We start from the raw sequence: 21,927 nt of genomic DNA on the forward strand, positions 1-21,927 counted from the left end.
AGGATAGAAAAGAGCAACTACAGTACCATTATCACATCTAAAATTATGAACAATTCCTTAATATGAACTTCCCAGGCAGTGTTGTCATTTCCACCAGTTTTATTTTTTCTTAGTTTGTTTGAATCAGGATCCAGATAAGGCCCATACATTGTGACTGGACGACTATGTCTCTTAAATCTCCTTTAAAAGGTCCCTCCCCAACCCTTTCCCCCTTGCAATTTTTTTTCCTTGTTGTTGTTGAAGAAATCAGGTTATATGGTAGTTTCCCATAGTCTGAATTTTGGCAAATGCATCACCATGATGTAGCTTAATATGTTCCTCTCAGCCCTGTATTTACAGAAATTTATAGATCTAACAACTTAATCAGATTTAGTGTCATTTTTGTACTTTTAAAGTTTATTTTGTCAAGACTGCTTCACATGTGGTGATGTGTACTTCCAACAATAGGTACCAAACGTCTACTTCTCATTCTCTAATATTAACAATTAACAGTAATCACCAACTAGAGTCATTAATTCATTAGGGGCTGCAACATGGTGATATTCTATCACTCCTTCTTTATTCATTAGCTGGAATACTTCTGTAAGAGGAACTCATCAACTATTCAGTTGTTTGCACAGAAAGGTAAGAATAAATGATTCTTTACCTTTATTTACTAATTTTCAGAACAATTAACATCCTAGCATTCTCTAAAGATGATCAGCAAGTTAAAAAATTATGTGTTCATGGATTTAAACATATTTGATGGCTTTCAATTATTTGTATTTATCCCAGCTGAGGCTCAAATTGTCCCATATTTGGACAGTGGAAGCTTATTCAAATTGGTCCCTGAGATCATACAACACAACACTACTTGTCTCTGAGAGCTTCTTTGCTTTCTAGGGTTATACCTTATTCTAGGCATATCTTGTATTTTTCTTACCTTAGACCTGTCATCAGCCATCTCTTTAAAGGAGACTTAATTCCTTTCAGTGAAAAATGGTATTTAGAAACCACAGTCTGGGTGCTAGGGGGTGCTGGCTGCCTTTTTAGTACAAGAGTTAGGGAATTTTCTACACATGTGTATTTAGATACACATACATCCTGAGTGTATACTGATGCTTCCAATTCAAATTCAGGTTTAGAGGGCTTTTACTTAATCTCATTAACTTTACATGTGTTTCTCCTTTCTCACATGTCAAAACCCTGTTCTCAACACTGCCTACATAATTGTTCATTTATTTTATCCCACAATACACACACAATAGCCAAGAATTAAAATGTCAACACTATCATCAACATTACGATAAATGAAAATCTTTTTTTCCTGGCAATTCTTTTTTACCCTTAGGATATACCCAACTCAGGATATCCTATAAATTACTGTGTATGTAAGTCACTTGGAATAGTTTGCTCTGGGTGATTACATCACTAACTGGAAGTACACTTTTATTTCACTTTTGATTTTTAGGCACAGCATTTTTAATTAACTTTTGCTACATAATTCTGTAAAATGTTTAGATGAGTCTAAAGTCAAAACCACAAAGTAAGATATATTCAAAGACTAGTTGCTCCCCGTCTACTCCAACCTAGTCTCTCCCTACCCCACAAGTAACTTCACTAATATTTTTATACAATACCCAAATTCCCTATTTTCTGGCTACTATCCACTGGCTCCCTACTATGAGCAATACTGAAATCAGCTAGTATCTTCTTCCTCCTCTCTCTCTCCTCCAGTATCTAATTTTAAGTAATATGTTTTAATTTACAGTTGATATCTATAACCTGTAAGCTTATTCTACTTTTCATATATTCTTCCTGCATATTTGGTAATTAAACTCTACAGAATTAAACGATAAAGTGTTACATACTACACTGTTTCTCAATCTTAGTTCTACCAATAAAATTTTTTTTTTTTTTTTTTTTGCGGTATGCAGGCCTCTCACTGTTGTGGCCTCTCCCGTTGCGGAGCACAGGCTCCACACACGCAGGCTCAGTGGCCATGGCTCACGGGCCCAGCTGCTCCGCGGCATGTGGGAACTTCCCAGACCAGGGCACGAACCCGTGTCCCCTGCATCAGCAGGCAGACTCTCAACCACTGCACCACCAGGGAAGCCCTACCAATAAAAAGTTTATTTTAATGTTCATCACCAATTTAAAACACCAGTTTAAGAGTCCACAATTCCTTACCAGCGAGAAACTTTGGGGGCTAGATATATTCTAAAATTCAGACTCTTTTCCTTCTCTCTCTCTCTCTCTGTCTCATGCTCTCTCTCTTTTAAAAGAAAGTAATATGGTATATGAAACATTTGCTGTATACTATGTAAACACACCCAGTGAGATTAGTCATATTACCCCATATTTTGCAATAAAATATATTAAACATTTAAACTAAGCTGTGTTAGTTCAGGTTAGGTTTTGTTGCCAAATGAGTTCAGATCACATCATTGTTTGCCATCAAATGAGTCTCCCTAAAGAAATGGCTATCAGAACTCTTAGAATTTCAAATTATAAATAAGACACTGTGCACCTGTAGTTAGTAGCTCAAGATCATGTATAAAGATAGTATTTTCCTTACCTACCCACCACCAATAAAAGGCAAGTCAGAAAACATTTTGTTCATATTAAATAAAGATATATTTTAAATTGCATTTTTCTATAAAATTAAGTTGTGTTACTGCAAATATAGATTACTTGTTAGAGTTCTGCTTAGGAGAATCTTATTAAAGCCCATGTGGGCTTCTTCTAATAGAACCTATTATAATTCAAAACAGCTGTCAGTCTCCTGCTGCTACTTTTTTTTTCCGATTAAAAACATATTCTTAAAAGAATATTCTTAAAAGTACATCACATTCCACGAGTTTATGCAATATTCTTTTAAGGGTAACCATTAAAATTTTTGAAGCTAGAAAATGAGGGGAAATGCAGATAAATGAGGTGAGCCTGGTTCTTAGAACTCTGGCTACAGTGCGGATTCATACTGATACTATATATTCTTGGTATTAATATTTCTAGTTATAAAATACTTCCTAAATGCCTGCTTCATAAATGCACATTCAGCATGGTCAGAAATATGTTATCTCTTAGCTTTTTAAAAGATTTTTAAAAGATAATCTTCAAGGAGTCATGAACAGCCTAGAATAATCACTAGGGAAAACTAGTGATGATCATTCTAAATAGGATAAGAAAACCAAAACCAGTGAAAGAATCATTACAATTAGATAATAAATTCTTTGAAATAATTTTAAATGTAGAAATTTTCTCATTTATGAAAATTAAACGTACATTTAATGTTAAACTTGAAAACTATCATGCATTTGGATGTGTATTAAATGTAAAATTAATACCAATATTTAAGTAGGTTATCCTAGAAATGGCTTTTAGTGTAAATAGTCATTAAAAACAAAAAGTTAAAAGTAAACCACGTTACAGATGTTTCACTGCTAGACATCAAGCAGGTGAATTTAAGAACAATATTTTAGGGGGTTGTTTCCAAATTTGATGATTAGCTACAGGACTCCGTATTATTAACCTAATTATTTTTCTCCATACCCACACATTTCCTTTGCATAAAGAAGAGATCATTAGTTTTGTTGAATTTTAAATCCCTAAATAATTATTCAACGTTTATGTTTAATTATTAAATTTCTGATGAAAAGTCATTGTGCTCCTAAGAACATTTTCAGATGGGGTATCTAATTTGAATAGAAAACTAATCATACTATTTGGTGACAGTACAAAAGCACCACCATCAAGCAGTGTACATCCCCTCCCCCCTCTTAGTTTTACTGTTTTACAAGATTAAAATGAGTTTATTTTCTTTATTGAAAATATGGAAAAAAATAATTTTTAGCATCTCTGTAATTTTTAGTTGTATTTCTTTCTCTCCCCGGAAGTGTTTTTGCCTTCTATTACTAGAGTCTGAAAAGTTGAGAGTTACACCGTTGACTCAAAAGAATTTTAAAGATTGTAGAACAGATCATAATATACAAAGAACAAGATACATGTTAAACTTTCTCTATCCTACCTACCCCAGAACCTTAATGTTTCCCCATTCACTTATGAGAATTATACTTTTGTTGTTTAAATTAAAAACAAAAAAACAAAAAACCTACACAGGAGAGTATGACAAAAGGCAATTCCCTAAAATCTGCCTCCCTTCCCACATCAACAACAAGTAACAATTGGATTTCTGCTTTTCTAGCATTTTTTTTTTTTTTTTTCAGTACTCAGGCCTCTCACTGTTGTGGCCTCTCCCGCTGCGGCACACAGGCTCCGGATGCACAGGCTCAGCGGCCATGGCTCACGGGCCCAGCTGCTCTGCGGCATGTGGGATCTTCCCGGACCGGGGCACAAACCCATGTCCCCTGCATCTGCAGGCGGACTCTCAACCACTGTGCCACCAAGGAAGCCCTTCTAGCATTTTTGACATAAATAGTTTTAAGTAGGGATATTTAACAAAGAGTTCTGTAAAAAAAATTTTTCATTTCATAATATACCAGGGATATAGAAACACGTGTACATATAAATTTTACTTTGTCTTTTAAAGACCCCTAAATAGAACTGTACTGTATAAATATGCCATAATTTATTTCACCAAAACATTGAAAATCATTTCCAATTTTTCAATATTATAAACAGTCCTGCAATCCTTTTACCTCTATCTTTAACCACTGTAAACTATACCATTAGAATAAATATCAAGAAATAATATTACTGGGACTTCCCTGGCGGTCCAGTGGTTAAGACCGCACGAGTTTGATCCCTGTTCGGGGAACTAAGATCCCACATGCCGCTAGGTGCGGCCAAAAAAAAAAAAAGAAATAGTATTATTGGATAAATGGGTATATATATTTCTAATTTGGAGATATACTGGTCAGAAAAGTTGCAATTTACATTCCTATCAACTTTGCATGAGAACATGAAAACTCTGGTCATTATTAATCCTTGCCAATCTGATGGAGGAAAAAATGATCTCATTATTTTAATCTTCATTTTAAAAAATTATAAGTGAAAGTGAATCTCAATATATTTATCAGCCTCTGTGTTTCTTTATAATCTTTGCCCATTCTTCTATGTGGCTGTTCTTTTTATTAATTTGTGACACTTTTTATATTAATGTTAAAATATCAAGGGAGAATATTCATATTAGCCTTTTAAAACTATGATGGCTTTTCTCATAAATGTTTAAATTTTTTAAATAGTCACTTGTTTCAGTCTTTTCTTTAGTAACGTCTGAGTTTCATGCTCCTTCCTGTAAACATTTTTACATCAGAAAACAGATTTATATATACCTATGTAAGTAGTTAGAACAAAATAGAAAAAAGTTCTCAATTTTTGTTGTCATCTCCAAATTAGAGTATGTAGGTAAACACACTCTTCAACCACAGCAGAAAGCTGTCATTAGACAGTTAAAGAGTTTACAGCACAGTTATTATTAAGTAATTCAGTATGCTAATTTAAACAAATTTATTAATTCCTAAATATGAAGATAATTTAATTATCTGGTGTTGCCTGGAAACAAGATGGATATATTTTCTAGATTAACAGGAGGATGCTTTCCAGAAGAAGAAACTCAATTACTCCAATCTATTCAAATGTCGTTTGCTGAAGACATCCTGGGCATCCAGTGTCAGAACTGCAGGTGTCTTTCCCTCATCCTTCTCCTCTACATCAAACTGGTTCACCAACCCACCTGCAAATCACTTAGACTAAGTCACTATTTATTACTTCTCTTGAATTGTCACAAAAATCAATCTTGGTCTCTGCTTCCAGTCTAATTCATCTAGCACACCAACACTAAATTAATCTTCCTAACAGAGGTTCAATCAAGAATATGCAATAAATACGAACTCCTAGCTACAAATCCTACCTATGTAAAGTATTTTACACTTTAAAGTATATCAGTATTTCCCAAAGTGTATTCTACACAACATCAGTCTTGCAAAATACAATGAAATGAGCCTTAAAAAAAAATCTTGGTTAGTTTGGGAAACACTGTTTACTATAGCCCAGTTTTGTAGAATTATTTATATTATTCATTAAGAATCTGAATACCAATTATGTGCTCTATGCCAAGTGTTGAAGGTTATAGTTGTGAACAAAATAGTCTTGGTTTTCATGTTGCTTACAATCAAGTGAGAGAAATGGACATTTAAACAGATAATTACAAAAATAAAATCATACACTCAGATAAATACCATGAAAGGCATGGGGTGCTATGAGAAAGAATAAGTTGATTTATTGACATTAATAAGCCCACAAGACATAAAGAACACATACAGCATACAGAAGAAAGATCTTAAACACATACATAAATATAAATAATACATAAACATAAATAATGCTTGAGGGACTTCCCTGGTGGTGCAGTAGATAAGACTCTGCGCTCCCAGTGCAGCAGGCCCGGGTTCGATCCCTGGTCAGGGAACTAGATCCCACATGCATGCCACAACCAAGGAGCCCGTGAGCCGCAACTAGGGAGCCTGCCTACCGCAACCAACACCCAGTGCAACCAAATAATAAATAAATAAATAAAGCGTGATATTATTTATTGACAGAGGTAGTAGTGATGTGATGCTGGGGAGTTACAGCAGAGTCAATAGTTTAGCAAATTCTAGGAAGAGCAAGAAGGCCAAGGTGGCTGATGCAGGGGAAGTAGGGAAGGGAGATAATGTAAGATGAGGCAAGCCAGGTAGATAGAGGCCAGGTCACACACATCACTGCAAAAGGCTGAGAGTCCTGCAGCTAAGTAACCTGTGTAACTTTGCTTAATTCAGTATTCCTGAACTTTAATCTAAGAAAAACCAATAATAGGCCATGTCCAATGTTCCATAGAACATACTTTCAATCATATGATAGTAGTGGATGTATAAAGTGAAGGTTTGCACTGGGTTAGTGTTGATACATTTTAAGAGAAAATGACACAATTTGAAAGCTGAGTTTTTATTTATTTAAACTTTGAATTGAAAAATATCAAGCAGAAAAAAGTTAGCCACAGCAGGCCTGAAACTGCTATCCTTAGAAAGGCCTGCTTGAAAGGCTGGCCCTGGTTGGTCTTTGGGAACTTGGACTTTCCGTGTTTTTGCCATTCCTTAACTGATAAGGACAGCTCACTGTACTTAAACTGTCTGTGCAAACAGTATGGTTTATGCTGCATATTTGCTTTCCTTCTGGGAGCCTGGAATTTTGATACATGTTAGGTAGTAGATGCCTGTGTGACCAGCCATCAGTAAAAACCCTAGGTGCTGAGTCTCTAATGAGCTTCCCTAGTAGACAATATTTCACTTGTGCTGTCACAAGTCAGTGCTGGAGGAACTAAGTGTGACCTGTGTGACTCCACCAGAAGAGACCTCTTGGAAACTTGCCCCTGTTTTTCTTTGGACTTAGCCTCATGTGTCTTTTTTCTTTGCTGATTTTGTTTTGTATCCTGTGCTGTAATAAATGATCTCCATGAGTATGACTATGTGCTCTGTCAGGTGAGTCCTCCTAGTTAACCTGGGGATGTTCTTCGGGGTTTCAGTGCAAGAACAAGATAGAATACTGTGAAATGTCTCCCTCCACCTCTGTCTCCCAGTCTCCCAAAATGAAACTATATTGTTTTGGAATAAATATCTAGTTGGTATTCAGGTACAGGGCTTCTTCTTCTTCTTTTTTTTTTTTTTAAATCTTAGAAGCAATTACCATAAAAAGCAGAATAGCGGTGACCTTTAAGGTGGTTGTGATTGAGAAGAGGCATGAGTGGGGCTTTGAGCATGCTTCCACTGTTCTATTTAGTGACTATGGTGGTGTCAGCATTAAAATAATTTGTTAAAAAAATAAGTTAAACTTAAATTTGTTTACTATGCTTCTTTGCATGTGTATTATTTCACAACAAAAATATGTTTTGTTGTAGCTGGTATGGCTTTGAAACTTGTCAGCTGAAGCCTCAAAACTAAATCCATTTCCTAAAGAGAAGGATATAAAAGAATGAACGGAAGGCTAAGTACTGAGGCACAGGAAATGCTTATAATTTGGTAGCTGAAAGAGAACAAAGTAAAGGAAAGCATGGAAAACACTAATCAGGCTGGGTAGTGACCCAAATAGGTTGCATGTAAGAAGTGGCATCTGAATGAGGTTTAGTTCAAATTGAGAAGTCACCCCTTTCCTCTGTGCTACCAGAAAGTTTTGGATACACTTCAATTTCAGTACTTACCACTCTGTAGGGGCAATTAATTGTTAAGATTTCTACATCCTCAGAGAGACTAAGTTCCTACAGTACTGGGACAGTTTCCTTTTCCAGTTACTGTATTCCAAGTATCTTGAAGAGTGCCTGGCTCATAACGGGTCCTTAATAAATAAGGGGCTTAGAAATGGAGAATGAAACCAGAAAAGGCCCGTATCAAAGAAACCATGAAAGGAGAGAATGTAAAGAATTCCATGAGCAGTTTTAAATTTTCTTCAGTTTTCTTGTTTTTCTCCTACTTTTAACAACCTTTCAGGTCATTACTGTTTTTACTAAATCCTTTCCACTCTACTGCTACCTCCTCATCATTGCTGCAACAACTATCTAAACACCAACTATGTGCAGGGCACTTAGCCAGGTAATGTCAGGGATACAAAGATGAGCTTAGTGTCTAGTGCAGGACATATTCCAATACATAAATAACACAAAGCTGCAAGTGGAAGACAGAGAGAAAGAACAGGAACATGGCATGGACGTTAGAGGACTAGAAAAGGCTTTAGTGATTACAAAAGGCTTTCATGGAAAGATGACATCTGCTTTGGTTCTTGAAGGATATTAGAATTTAAATAGGGAGAAACATAGGTAAGGTCATTTCAACAGAGAGAACAGCTTAAGAATTAATAGGTATATGAGGGACAACATACAAAGAAATGAGGCAAGAAAGACAGGAGTTGACGAGATAAGAAAAAGTAAGGAAGAAGCAAAAATTATGCCATTGTCCAGTGAGTAGAGCTGATAAAGGAGACCAAAATGGAGCAGCCACAGATGTAAAGGAAAACCAGAAAAATGTGGTTTCATAGAACTGAAGAGAGGAAACTGAACCGGAAGTAAAACTGGAGTGAGATGTTTTATAACTCTTTTCAAAAAAGACTGCAAAAGGTGCCAAGAAGTGAGGCAGTAATAGAAAGGATGTGAAAGTCTGGAAAGGTGGGTGTATGAAAGAGAGGGAGATATTGTAACAAATGAGTAGGGATGATGCAGTAAAGCATCAGTTTTCAACTGGGTGACTCTGCTCCCTTGGAGACATTTGGCAAGGCCTGGAGACATTTTTGGTTGCCGTAACTAGGAGTGAAGAATGGTACTACCGGAACCTAGTGAGTAGAGGCTGCGGATGCTGCTAAACATTTTTCAAGTACAGGACAGCGCCCCACAACAAAGAATTATCTGACCCAACATGTCAGTAGTGTCAAAGTTGAGAAACCCTGTACCAGAGCATAGCAGATACAGAAGAGAGAATGATTAACCAAAGAAGCAAAGTCTTTGGTAAAGTGAGAACATTCATGCAGGAGGAAGACTTTTCTGGTTCTCTAACCTACTGACCCTGATTAGAGCATGAACCTGGAAGCAGCTTCAGGCATTACTTATTTGAAAAGTGTATTGAAATACAACATTCCAATTTCTCCCATCAACATGAACGACAATGTGCATGCCTTAAATCATTATTTACTCTGTGACTATTCTATATAGATATACCATTTATCTTTTGGGATACCATCAAGGTTTAAAATGTGGGTACTTCTGTTTTTTTCTAAGTTCCATATATGTACGGCAATCACGTCCATTAAAAGGTTAATAGATATAAATGATCAGAGTGCATATACTAGTGTAATTTTATTTTGTAAAATCTCCTATGTACCATTTAGAAATGAGTTACAAATAATCTGTATTTTAACAGTTCACAGGGATACCATGTGAAAAGGAAGCCTACAAAAGCACCAGTTTAAGATGCCAAGTAACATTGCTAGAAAAGGATAAAATGAGTTAACAGTGATTATAAAAATGGGGCTGTAACTATCTTTGGTTACAAAGTGCAATATATTTCAAAGCCACAATGAACTTGATCATATAAATTTCACTTTGTATCATAAGCATGAAAAGACTATTTACTGACATGTATTATGTGAAAGGTACTAAGAGGAGTTTAATCAAAAATTCTGCTCTCAAATAAGAGACACTCACTCATTTAAACATTTTCTGAGCACCTACTATGTGCTGATAATAGGCACATGAGGATATAACAATGAACTAGATAGACATAATTTTTGCTTTTAAATTACTTAGGGACAAGCAGATAAATAGGCCGTTACAATGTAGAGGAAGCACAGATTAGTGAAGATGAACTCTAGAGCCAAACTGTCTAGGTTTGGATCCAGATCTGCCATTTTATAAGCTTTGTGATCTTGGTCAAATTGTTTATCTTTTCTGTATCTGATAATAATATTTAAAAGTATTTACCTTATGGGGCTGTTGAGAAAGTGACATCTGAGATAAGATCTAAGACTGACAATAAGTGTGAACTTTTTTCTTGGTGAAGGTAATGGTGGGGAGGGGTTGGGATGACAAAATAATGCTCTAAAAGGCAGAGGAATCTGACTATGTGAAGGCCCAAGGAAAGAACAAAACCTGGCTCACTAAGGAAATTAAAGCAATTCTACATGCAGAGTGTAACGGGGAGGTATTTGGCAGTAATAAGGTATGAGCCCAGAGAAGCAGCAGAGCCTAGATAACAAAAAGCCGTATGATCCATGAAACGGAGTTTGAACTTTATTCTAGAGAGTTTTTGTTACTTAAACACACACACATACACATACACACACAAACCGACAGACTTTTTCTCATTCAAGAATTAATAAGTCCGTGCTGGGAAAACTGGACAGCTACATGTAAAAGAATGAAATTAGAACACTTCTTAACACCATACACAAAAATAAACTCAAAATGGATTAAAGACCTAATGCAAGGCCAGACACTATAAAACTCTTAGAGGAAAACATAGGCAGAACACTCTATGACATAAATCACAGCAAGATCCTTTTTGAATCACCTCCTACAGAAATGGAAATAAAAACAAAAATAAACAAATGGCACCTAATGAAACTTAAAAGCTTTTGCACAGCAAAGGAAACCATAAACAAGACAAAAAGACAACCCTCAGAATGGGAGAAAATATTTGCAAACGAAGCAACTGACAAAGGATTAATCTCCAAAATATACAAGTGGCTCATGCAGCTCAATATTAAAAGGAACGCCTGAGGGACTTCCCAAGGCGGTCCAGAGGTTAAGACTCCGCGCTCCCAATGCAGGGGGTCCAGGTTTGATCCCTGGTCAGGGAACTAGATCCCGCATGCCGCAACTAAAGATCCTGTGTGCCGCAACTAAAAATCCCACGTGCCACAAGGAAGACCCGGTGCAGCCAAATAAATAAATATTTTTAAAAAAATAAAAAATAAAATAATCTCTGCTTAAAAAAAAAAAAAGGAATGCCTGAGCGTCTATCCTCAGAACACTATATTGTGTTTTCACACAGATTATCTTAATTAATCAAAGAACCCTAAAGAGAGTGATACTGTTCATTTTACAGATGTGGAAACTAAGGTACCAAGGGAACAAACAACTAGACGTCAAAACAAGAAGGCTGTTCTTCATAGACAAATTTGTCTTTTCATACTCAGTCCAACAGATGATTTTACAATTTCTAATGTGTACTGTATTCCTCCTTACCTTGTTTTAAAAATAACTACAAATTACTATGTCAAAGTTTTATTTGACTGAAGCCAACAAATGGTGAGGTACACCAAGTTGGGAATTTTAACTCTCCTTCCCTATCCTTCCTCCCTTGTCAGACTTTACCGTTGAAGCATGTGACAGAACTATGACTTCATAATTAAGGCTATAATGAGATTTCTCTGTCATAAGCTATTACTAACATTCACTACAAACTCATCTAGTTCTGCCTCAAAGCTTTTTTCCTAACCAGAAAATTCTCATGTCTAGTCTCAAGCAAGCAAGAAATATTTTGGCAAAGTCTGAAGGCAAGCATAATTAAGTCTTATGAAGCATGTTATGGAATTTTTCTCTAAAGAACAACTCACAAGTAAATTCCAGATAAAACAAATTAAATAAGTATAATTTCAGAATACAGGGGAAAAAAGACACTATACTTGAAATTCTTCTGGCATTCAGTCTCCCCCTAAAGAAGGAAGGAAACTGCACGCTAACAACACAATTCATTACTGCTCCTTCCATGATTCCTGTTTTAAGGAGGTAAGAGTGTTCATAAAATTTAAGGAATTGTAGCTAGAAGAGACTGTCAAACTTTTTATCTAAGTGGATATTTTTAGAAAACAATTAAGGGCAAGCAAAGAACACTTTGCATGCCTGGCCTAATTGATTTTTCCATCTCACTTTAGTTTTAAACTCAATAACATACCTCATATTTATTAAAACATTGTTTACAAAGCACTTACTCATGTTATTATTTCATCCTAACAACTCACTGAGTATCTATAGTTTACCAGACACTGTGCTACATCCTACAGGCTTTGGCTCAAAATACAAAGAGTTACGTGGAGGAGTCAGACACACGAGTAACTGATGATAAATATAGTAAATAAGGACTGGAAGAAAGGTCCAAAGTACTAAGGGAGTGAGTGTATGATTACTAGTAAAACTAACTTTTGAACTGGGTCTTGAAGAATAAAGACGACTGTAAGAATCAGATTTCTGATGGCAAATAACCCCAAAGAATTGGCTTAAACAATAGGAATATATTCACGAAGAGAAATCCCGCGGTAGGGAAAGCCCCAGGCCCAGCACAATACATGTATAAAATAATGTTGCCATGCACCTACGTTCGTTCTACCTCTCTGTTCCGCCATCCTCAGGGCATGTTTCATCATCCCCTGTGGTCACAAGACAGCTGCCAGTGGCGATTGGGGCCACATGTTCTCTTGCTCACAAACAATAGGGGAAAAAATCCTCTCCCCCAGAAATAGAATGTCTCTTTCCTTTCAATCTAACTGGGACAAATAATAATTTACAGGGAAAGGCCTTGAGCTGATTGGCTTGGAGTAATCAAAATCTACCGCTGAAATGGGTGATGAGTCATCTTCTCAGAGTCTCCTGGATGGCAAAGAACAGGAGAACTCCAAGCACTGGGATAAACACATGAAAAACAGAAGTAGTAGGAACAAGAAACAGCTTAGTATGACTAGCGTAATGGGAAATCTAACATTAGACACAGTCTACAAACTGTTGTGAGTTTGGACTTTACCCAATAGACAATGGGAAGTCAACACAAGTTTTTTAGGTAGGGAAGTAACATCCTCCAATTGCATTTTTTAAAAAGTGTGGTAGCAATATAGAGAACAGCCAGAGAAGGAGAGGAAAAGTGGGAGAACAAATGGCAGAGACTCCACTGGTAGGCTGTTCAATAAATAGTCCAGACTAGTAAGTAAGTGGTAACAGGGAGGGAAAGAATGGAATAAAAAAATACAAGGTGGCAAAGCTGCTACGTAAAACACTGTGTGTGTGTGTGTTTTCCCTCTTACAGATGAGGAAAAATTAAGCCTCAGACAGGTAAAATGGATTGCTTAAGATTGCAAAGCTATAAATAGTAATCAGAATCTGAATGGAGGTCTGACTCCCAGTCCAGTGTTCTAATACATCACAACTATGTCTAAAAACTCCAACAATGCTCAAAAAAGCAGATTTTTTTTGAATCTTGTGATTTAAAGGATGTTCTGTGTATTGTATTAAAGTGATTTCTGTTTATTCCAACTTTAACATAATGTTCATTATATGGATTTAATGTCAATTTATAAAACTTAGTACATTATATGTTTTTGAAGTTTCTACATTATTTGAGATAGTAAGGATGCTGTGAAAGACTCAACTTGCAATGTCAAATTTAGACTGCCTGGTCTTCCCTGGTGGCGCAGTGGTTGGGAGTCCGCCTGCCGATGCGGGGGACACGGGTTCGTGCCCCGGTCGGGGAGGATCCCACATGCCACGGAGCAGCTGGGCCCGTGAGACATGGCTGCTGAGCCTGCACGTCCGGAGCCTGTGCTCCGCAATGGGAGAGGCCACAACAGTGAGAGGCCCGCGTACCACAAAAAAAAAAAAAAAAAAAAAAAATTAGACTACCAAAATTTTTTAAATTAAAAGAACTGAAGCTTGCATTAAAAAATTTTGAACTTGGGCTTCCCTGGTGGCGCAGTGGTTGAGAGTCTGCCTACCAATGCAGGGGACACGGGTTCAAGCCCTGGTCTGGGAAGATCCCACGTGCCACGGAGCAGCTGGGCCCGTGAGCTACAAATACTGAGCTCTGCGCGTCTGGAGCCTGTGCTCCGCAGCAAGAGAGGCCGCGACAGTGAGAGGCCCGCGCACCGCGATGAAGAGTGGCCCCCGCTTGCCACAACTAGAGAAAGCCCTTGCACAGAAACGAAGACCCAACACAGCCAAAAATAAATAAATGAATAAATAAATTTATAAAAAAAAAAAAAAAAATTTTGAACTTGTTTTGTAAATAAACTAGGTACTGAATGTTTGAATTTCAATATAAATCTGAAGTTAGTAGCTACATGAAAAGTTTCCTTTAAACTATGCTTCCCTTTGAAATTTTGGATTCTGATAACCAACTTCCATTATCATCAACTTAAAAAGAAAAATGTCTCATCTTAAAAAAGATAATTGTTTTACAAAAGTCACTTGCCTGTTTCTTTTTAGAGTGGAGAAGTCTGATTTTGTTTTATTACCACTGTACCAAGACTGGGTTAAGAGGGAAGGTGGTTTACAACAGAATAAACACTTTCTATAAAAATTATAAACAATATATTTTTTAGCTTATTGGGTTAAATCTTAGTCTTCTGCTTTTAAATTCAATTAATAACTTTAGTGAGCACCTATGGGCCTGGCACTATGCAGCTGCTGGGAATACAGCTGGAAGCAAAATAGTACTATAGTTACTCAGGCATATTTTGTATGATTATTTGATTAGTGTCAGTCTTCCCCACTGAATAACTATAGCAGTATTTTTTTCAGCCAGAACATAACTGCAAATGTACAAAGATGATGCTTCAAAAAAACAACCTGACAATAACATTCCACGAATGACACAAGAATTTTCTTTCACCAAGTAGAAACTCTGCACCCATAACTGAATTTTTTTCTTAAAACATACCTGCTAAAACACTCAACAAACCAGGAATATAAGGAAACTAGCTCAACATAATAAAGGTTATGTATGGAAAATCCACAGCTAACATCATACTTAATGGTCAAAGACTGAAAGCTTTCCCTCTAAGATGAGGAACAAGACAAGGATGTGCATTTTCACCATTTCTAGTCAATACAGTACTGGAAGTCCTAGCCAGAGCAATTAGGCAAGAAAAAGAAAGAAAAGTCATTCAAACTGGAAAAGAAGACATAAAATTATCTTTGCTAGAAAACAACCTTACCTTATATGTAGAAAACTCTAAAGATTACACACACACACACACACACACACACACCATTAAAATAAGTGAGTTCAGTAAAGTTGCAGGATACAAAATCAACACACAAAAATGAGTTGTGTTTATACACTAACAATGAACAATCCGCAAAGGAAATTAAGAAATCAATCACGTTTACAATAGTACCAAAAAGAATAAAATATTCAGGAGTAAACTTAACCAAGGAGATGAAAGATTTTTACACTGAAAACTACAAAATGTTGTGGGAAGAAATTAAACACAAATAAATGGAAAGACATCTGGTGTTTACGGACTGGAAGACCGGAAGAGATGTCAACACTACTCCAAACAATCTACAGATTCAATGCAATCCCTATCAAAAAAATCACAATGACATATTTTGCAGAAATAGAAAAATCTATCTAAAATTCATATGGAATCTCAAGGGACCCCAAACAGCCAAAACAATTTGGAAAAAGAACAATGTTGGAGGCCTCACACTTCTGATTTCAAAACTACTATAAAGCTAGAGTAATCAAAACAGTACGGTGACAGCACAAAGACAGACTTACAGACCAATAGATTTCAGAAATAAACCCTCGAATGTACGGTCAAGTGATTTTCAACAAAGATGGGCAGACCATTCAATGGAAAAAAGATAGTCTTTTCAACAAATGGCATTGGAAAAACTGGATATCCACATGCAAAGACCTAAACATAAGAGTTTTTTTGAGGGGAAAACTCTTAGAAGATTTTTAAAGGGGAAAAGCTTCATGACACTGGATTTGGCAATAATTTCTCAGATGTAACACCAAAAGTATAAGCAACAAGAGAAAAACTAGATCAGTTGGACTTCATTAAAATTAAAAACTTACCAAAAAAAACCTTTTGTGCATCAAAGTACACTCGACAGAGTGAAAAGGCAATGCATGGAATGACAAAAATATTTGCAAATCATCTATCTGTTAAGGGATTGGTATCCAGAACACATAAAGAGCACCTACAACTCAACAACAACAAAGAAAACCAACTAAATTAAAAAATAGGCAAAAAACTTAAAATAGATTATTTCTCCAAAGAAGACTTACAAAAGGCTGATAAGCTTTAGAGATGCTAATCTTTAAAGAAATGCAAGTGAAAACCACAATGAGATATCACTTCACGCCCATTAGGATGGCTGTTATCAAAATAATAAAAACAACAAGTGTTGGTGAGGATGTGGAGAAACTGGAACCCTGACGCATGCTTGTGGGAATGTAAAATTTTCTGGCTATATACTCAAATGAAATGAAAGCAGGGACTCAAACAGATATGAGCACACCTATGTTAATGGCAACATTATTCCAAAAGCCAAAAAGTGGAAGCATATGAAGTATCAACTGACAGATAAATGGATGAACAAAATGCAGTATATACATACAATGGACTATTATTCAGCCTTAAAAATGAAGGAAATTCTGACAAATGCTACAACATGGATGAACATTATGCTAAGTGAAATAAGCCAGTCACAAGAGGACAAACATTGTATGATTCTACTTACATGAAATACCTAGAGTAATCAAATTCGTAGAGACAGAAAGCAGCAGAGTGGTTGTCAGGGGCTAAGAGTAAAGGGAGGTGGGGCCTTAGTGTTTACAGGGTAGAGTTTCAGCTGCAGCAGAAGAATGGAGTTCTAGAGCTAGAAGGTGATAATGGCTGCACAACAACGTGAAGTACACTTAATGCCACAGAACTGTACACTTAAAACTGGTTAAAATGGCAAATTTTATGTTATGTATATTTTACCACAATAAAAACGGCAACAACAAAAAGATACCTGCTATGCATCTTTCCTAGTGACTCTATCTTAGTGTAGGATCTCATCTCTTCATACCCAGGTAACTGCAATAGCTACTACTGTCCCTGGTTCATTCCACTCTCTCCTCATTCTAACTCAACCCACAGATCACTGACAGGTGCATCTTGGCAGTTTTAACATATTAATGTGTGGCCTCCAAACTTTCAAAGTCTCCCCATGTCTTGCACAAGAGGATAAAAATCCAAATCTCAATCCAGTACTCAAACCCTTCTACAAACATATCCTTTCAACTGTCTAATGTCTTCCCAAGGAAATTCAGTTGTCAGCTCATCCTAGTTTCCCTCTCTATTCCCCTCCCCCAAAGCTAATCTCCACATTACACTCTTGCTTTTCCCTCACAAAGTAACTGCTCCAATCTCTCTGTAAATCTAAACCCTCACAGAAGCTAGCTCAAGTCCCAAGTGTTCCAGGAAGTTATTTAGACTCCTGAGGCCTCACTCATCTCCCTCTAACCAGAACATGTACAGCATACTTTGTATTGATAAATTGTTTTCTAGGCTCAGAGGGGTACATCTTATCTTTTCTGAGGGCAAAGTCTACATATTTCACTTGTTTCTTTCTCCAGTAGCACCTAGTATTGCAAAATACAAAGCAGATCTTCAATAATCACCTGTGTAACTGAACACAAGGTACAACTCTGGTGTGTGAGTTTCAATGACTAGAATATGAAATCAGAAGCATTTGACATGACTACTTCTGAAGGTTAGCCTGTGACACACAACACACAAAGCTGCTGTGACTCAAGTGGCTATGTGGAAACCAGGTGGTACAACCTGGCAAACACAACACAGGTGTTTTAAATCCTAAAATTAGAGCCTGATACAAAGAACCTGTTTAAATGCTGGTAAGGAGGAACAAAACAATATAGTAGTTAGGTTTTGTGGGACAGAATACTGGTTTTACTGAATGCATGCATAAATAAGCAATGCTATAACTGGACAGAAATATAGTCAGTCACAGACCTATGAAAACTCTAAATGAAATGTCAGTTGGTTTTTTATTAAATTCAGGTCAGGGAAAAGAATCTTCATGAGTTACTTGTGGTAACTGACAGTAACTGTCAAGAATCAGGGTGAGGCGCTCTCTCTGATTTCTCCTTTCAACTACACTGTACAAAGACCCAGGGATGAGGATGGTGGTGAAGAATGCAATCAATGAAAAATACGAGGCTCAGGAGTGTACTGAAAGGAGCTCTCTAAATAAGGCGGAGAGAGGCCTAGATCCTAGTTTTGGTCCTATCCCTCGCCAGCTGCAGAACCCACAGCGAGTCACTCATCTCCCTGGGCCTAGTTTCCCAGTTCTAAAACAAGTCACATCATATCGTTAAAGGTTTTTCTGACTTCAAAATTCCAGGACAAGTTTAATCACAGCTGCCATTAACATGTATGCTTCTTGCAATTTCAAATCTTTCTTTCACATTTCCGGGAGAAAGTAATTGATTTCAGCAATCTAAAAGAAATGGATGCTATTCAGAGACAAAAGATTCTGCTACTTGAAAAAACGAAGTAATTCTGTAAAAATGCCTATTTCCTCATTACAGTAAGATGTTTTAGCAGAGGAAACAGTTCTCTGGTAAAATCAAGACTGCTTCTGCGAATTAGGCCTAATCCAGAGTACTTATTATCTGTGCTGGTATGTGAAGAGGTGCTATTGTAGTTCAAAGCAGAAACAACACTCAGGGCTTCCTCCCCCCAAACGGTGAGAAAGTTCTCATCTTCGGGGTAAGGCTAATAAACAGCTGTGCAAATGATGAGACACTGAAAAATGCATGCTTTTAGCCTTTCAAGCACTCGAAGCACAGGATTCTTTACCAAAGACTCCGTATTGTCTCTCTCCCAACCTGTCAAAGCGCAATTCCAGTTTGATCCCGAAACAGTAACTTACCCGGACAATCTAACTTCTCCCCCGGGGAGCAGCCGTACACAGGCCTGCATTCCTCGACCCCTGATTCCGGACGGCAGCTCTCACGCCCACCCCGGGGCGGTCGCAGCCCCGCAGCCGGGTAAACACGCGCCCGAGTCTCGGGAGCGGTTTCCCGGCGTCCTGGGAGCGACGAGTCCCGCCCCTCGTAGCCCCGAGACTGGAGTCGGCCGAGCCGCCGCCGCGGCCACCTCGGGCCGCTCTCCCCGCCCCAAGCGCCACACCTCGCGCCTCTGCCCCCGGGACGGCTGCGCACTGCCCAGCCCGCCCCGCTGAGCGCACCGGGACCGGTCAGCCTGCCACCGCCGCCTCAGCCCCAGACGGACCAGTGACCCTTCCCCGGCTCCGCGCCCCCAGCGGCGGCCGGGCCCCAGCCCTGCGCCCCCACAGCCCCCGCACAGCCCCTTCCTCGTCGGGACGCCCAGCACCGCGCCGGTAACAGCCTCGGCTCACAGCCTCAGAGACATCGAGGGACACTCACCCCGGAGGCTCCTCCCGCCGCTGCTGCTGCTGCCGCCGCTGGGACCGCGGCCGTCGCCCCCGCCGCCGCCGCCTGCACCGCCGTCCGCACCGGCGCCAGCGCCCCCGGCCATCCTCCTCCTGCCGTCGCCGCCGCCACCTCCCGTCTCAGCTCCTGTCAGTGGCTCAGGCTCCGGGGCTTCTCCAGGTTTCTCTCGCCGCCATTTTGACGCCTGGAGCGAGCAGGAGGGGCTTGGCTCGGCGCAGGCCTGGGGCGCCTGCGCGGCGCTGCGGAGCCGGCCCGAGCCCCCGCCAGTCCCAGCCGCCGCCGCCGCGCCCGGGGTCACGTGGGCCGGCGGCGGCGCGCGCGCCCTGGCTGGCCGGGGAGGCGCGTTCACGGGACCTGGGATCGGTTGGAGCCGAGTGCGCGCGCATTATTCCCGCCCTCCGCTCGGAGTCTGAAGCTCGTTGCAGCATCTTGCTTATTCCGGGGAATTGTGGCAAATCGTTAAATCTGTTAGAGTGGAATTATAATAACTACGCTACCGCAGACCGGTTCTACCAATTCATGTTTCCATTCGGCGGCCGGCATCATGATCTATCGCTCACGACACATCTTTCGTAAAGCGAAGACTGCGCTTCCACGGAGAAGTCCTTTTTGACAGTCTTGGCGTTTTTCTTGGCAGTTTATCTTAAGCCCTGTCTCTATGGTACTTTTACAGACACCACCTTGCTAGTTGTATAGTGGATTTGTTTTTTTTTTCATCAGGCACCGAAAAGTTTTCCTCAGCAAGATACCCCCATAAACGTGGGATAAGGATTGATGAAAACACAGTCGCCGCGTGGGAGAGCCAAATCGCTCTCCCTAGATGCCCCTTGTCTGGGAGTTTGCAGTAAGTTCAGCGATGCACTAACAAAAACACTTATGTTTATGGAGCACCTTACAGTTCGCAAAACACTGGTAAATGCATGGCTTTCTTTGAACACCAAAACCGCCCTTTGAGGTAGTCAGGACGGGTATTATTATCAACCTTTTACAGCTAAGGAAATAGGCTCAAAAATACTAAGTCGTTTGCCCCGGGGCGCACATGCAGCATTAGTAAGTAGGCAAGACAAGACTAGAACCCAGACATTCTGACCCTGGTCATCAGACACATTCTCTCTCACAGTTCTATGACAGGCCCTAGCAATACATCCTGTATTTGTCCTCTGGGAATTTATTTTAAACTCCCTTTAAAATATTTTCATTTTCAGTCTCTCCCCACCCTTTGAGAAACAAGTTTTCCAAGTCATGCCACCAAGTCTTTTTGTTGCTCTCAAACCATCTCTAAGCTTAAAAGAATAAGAGCAATTTCCAATTTTGTGATGTGTTTTTAATCATCTCTTTGTCCTTTATTATTTTATACGTTTTGCATTTGGTTGGAATATTTAAGTTTTTTTTTTAACATCCTTCAATGGAAGTATTTTATCTCTTTAAATATGATTGTTACTTTTCTCTGGACTTTCTTCAGATTTGATGTATCTTTCTTGTGCTCATTCATCACCTCCTTACTTCCTTGGAAAGACTATTTCTTTCCAATTTGTGTTATTTCATTTTTCGCCCTTTCACCCCACGCATCTCTCCCCAACCCCAAGCCTCGAAGGTTTGGAGATTGTAGCAGAGATTGTAGTATTCCCTTGTCCAAAAAAAAAGGACCCTTCTAGCTGGTAAGGGTCTCTTCAGCTGAGCACATGTGTGGACAGGAGACAAGAAGTGCATGGAAAAGTGAAAAAATGCAAGGGAAATAGGCCCATCTAGTTGGAACAAAGGTTTGGCTCTGTGTGCCCACCTCCAATTCCCCTATACTGTTATACTTCCCCCTAAATGCACAGTTGAATCTTATCTAAATTCAAGGCACGTACCATTATTTCTATTATTTGGCCTTTGTCTTCAGCTAAATACTGCATTAACTGAAAGAGCTGTTATATGCAAAGTAAAAATTCCGTTATCCAAACCACCTCTTGATAATTTATTAAACATGAAATAAGATCGGTCTCCACTATTTACACTTTCTCATTTATTCCTAACTTTCACTGCTTGATTTTGATTCTGTTTCCTAGAGACAATATAACAAACAAAATTAAAACAATACTAACAATATCATTCTAAAATCCGAGGGTAACCCCATTTTTCTAAAAGCTTTTGATGTGTAAATCTATCAAAGACTTTTTGAAAAGCCAAATAAGGTCTGCTGGTTTCACCTTGTCCT

At 38.7% G+C, this 21,927-nt stretch overlaps 2 protein-coding genes across 4 annotated transcripts in view; one reads left to right on the forward strand and one right to left on the reverse strand.

The window, feature by feature from the left end:
• BTBD7 (BTB domain containing 7) overlaps positions 1-19,924 on the reverse strand; it is an 81,630-nt gene extending 61,706 nt beyond the window's left edge. For 2 of the 3 annotated variants that reach the window (XR_004348139.1, XM_032620599.1), the window contains exon 1: positions 19,701-19,924. The gene's annotated coding sequence lies outside the window, so the exon portion shown is untranslated. Of the gene's footprint in view, positions 1-19,183; positions 19,260-19,700 lie in introns of those variants that run through there. The other variant, XM_032620608.1, reaches the window with a different exon arrangement.
• A 1,484-nt stretch (positions 19,925-21,408) lies between these two features.
• UNC79 (unc-79 homolog, NALCN channel complex subunit) overlaps positions 21,409-21,927 on the forward strand; it is a 307,052-nt gene continuing 306,533 nt past the window's right edge. The window contains exon 1 of the mRNA XM_032620585.1: positions 21,409-21,413. The gene's annotated coding sequence lies outside the window, so the exon portion shown is untranslated. The remainder of the gene's footprint in view (positions 21,414-21,927) is intronic.

This window comes from Phocoena sinus, chromosome 2 (assembly GCF_008692025.1).
Source record: "Phocoena sinus isolate mPhoSin1 chromosome 2, mPhoSin1.pri, whole genome shotgun sequence".
NCBI classification, from domain to species: Eukaryota; Metazoa; Chordata; class Mammalia; order Artiodactyla; family Phocoenidae; genus Phocoena; species Phocoena sinus.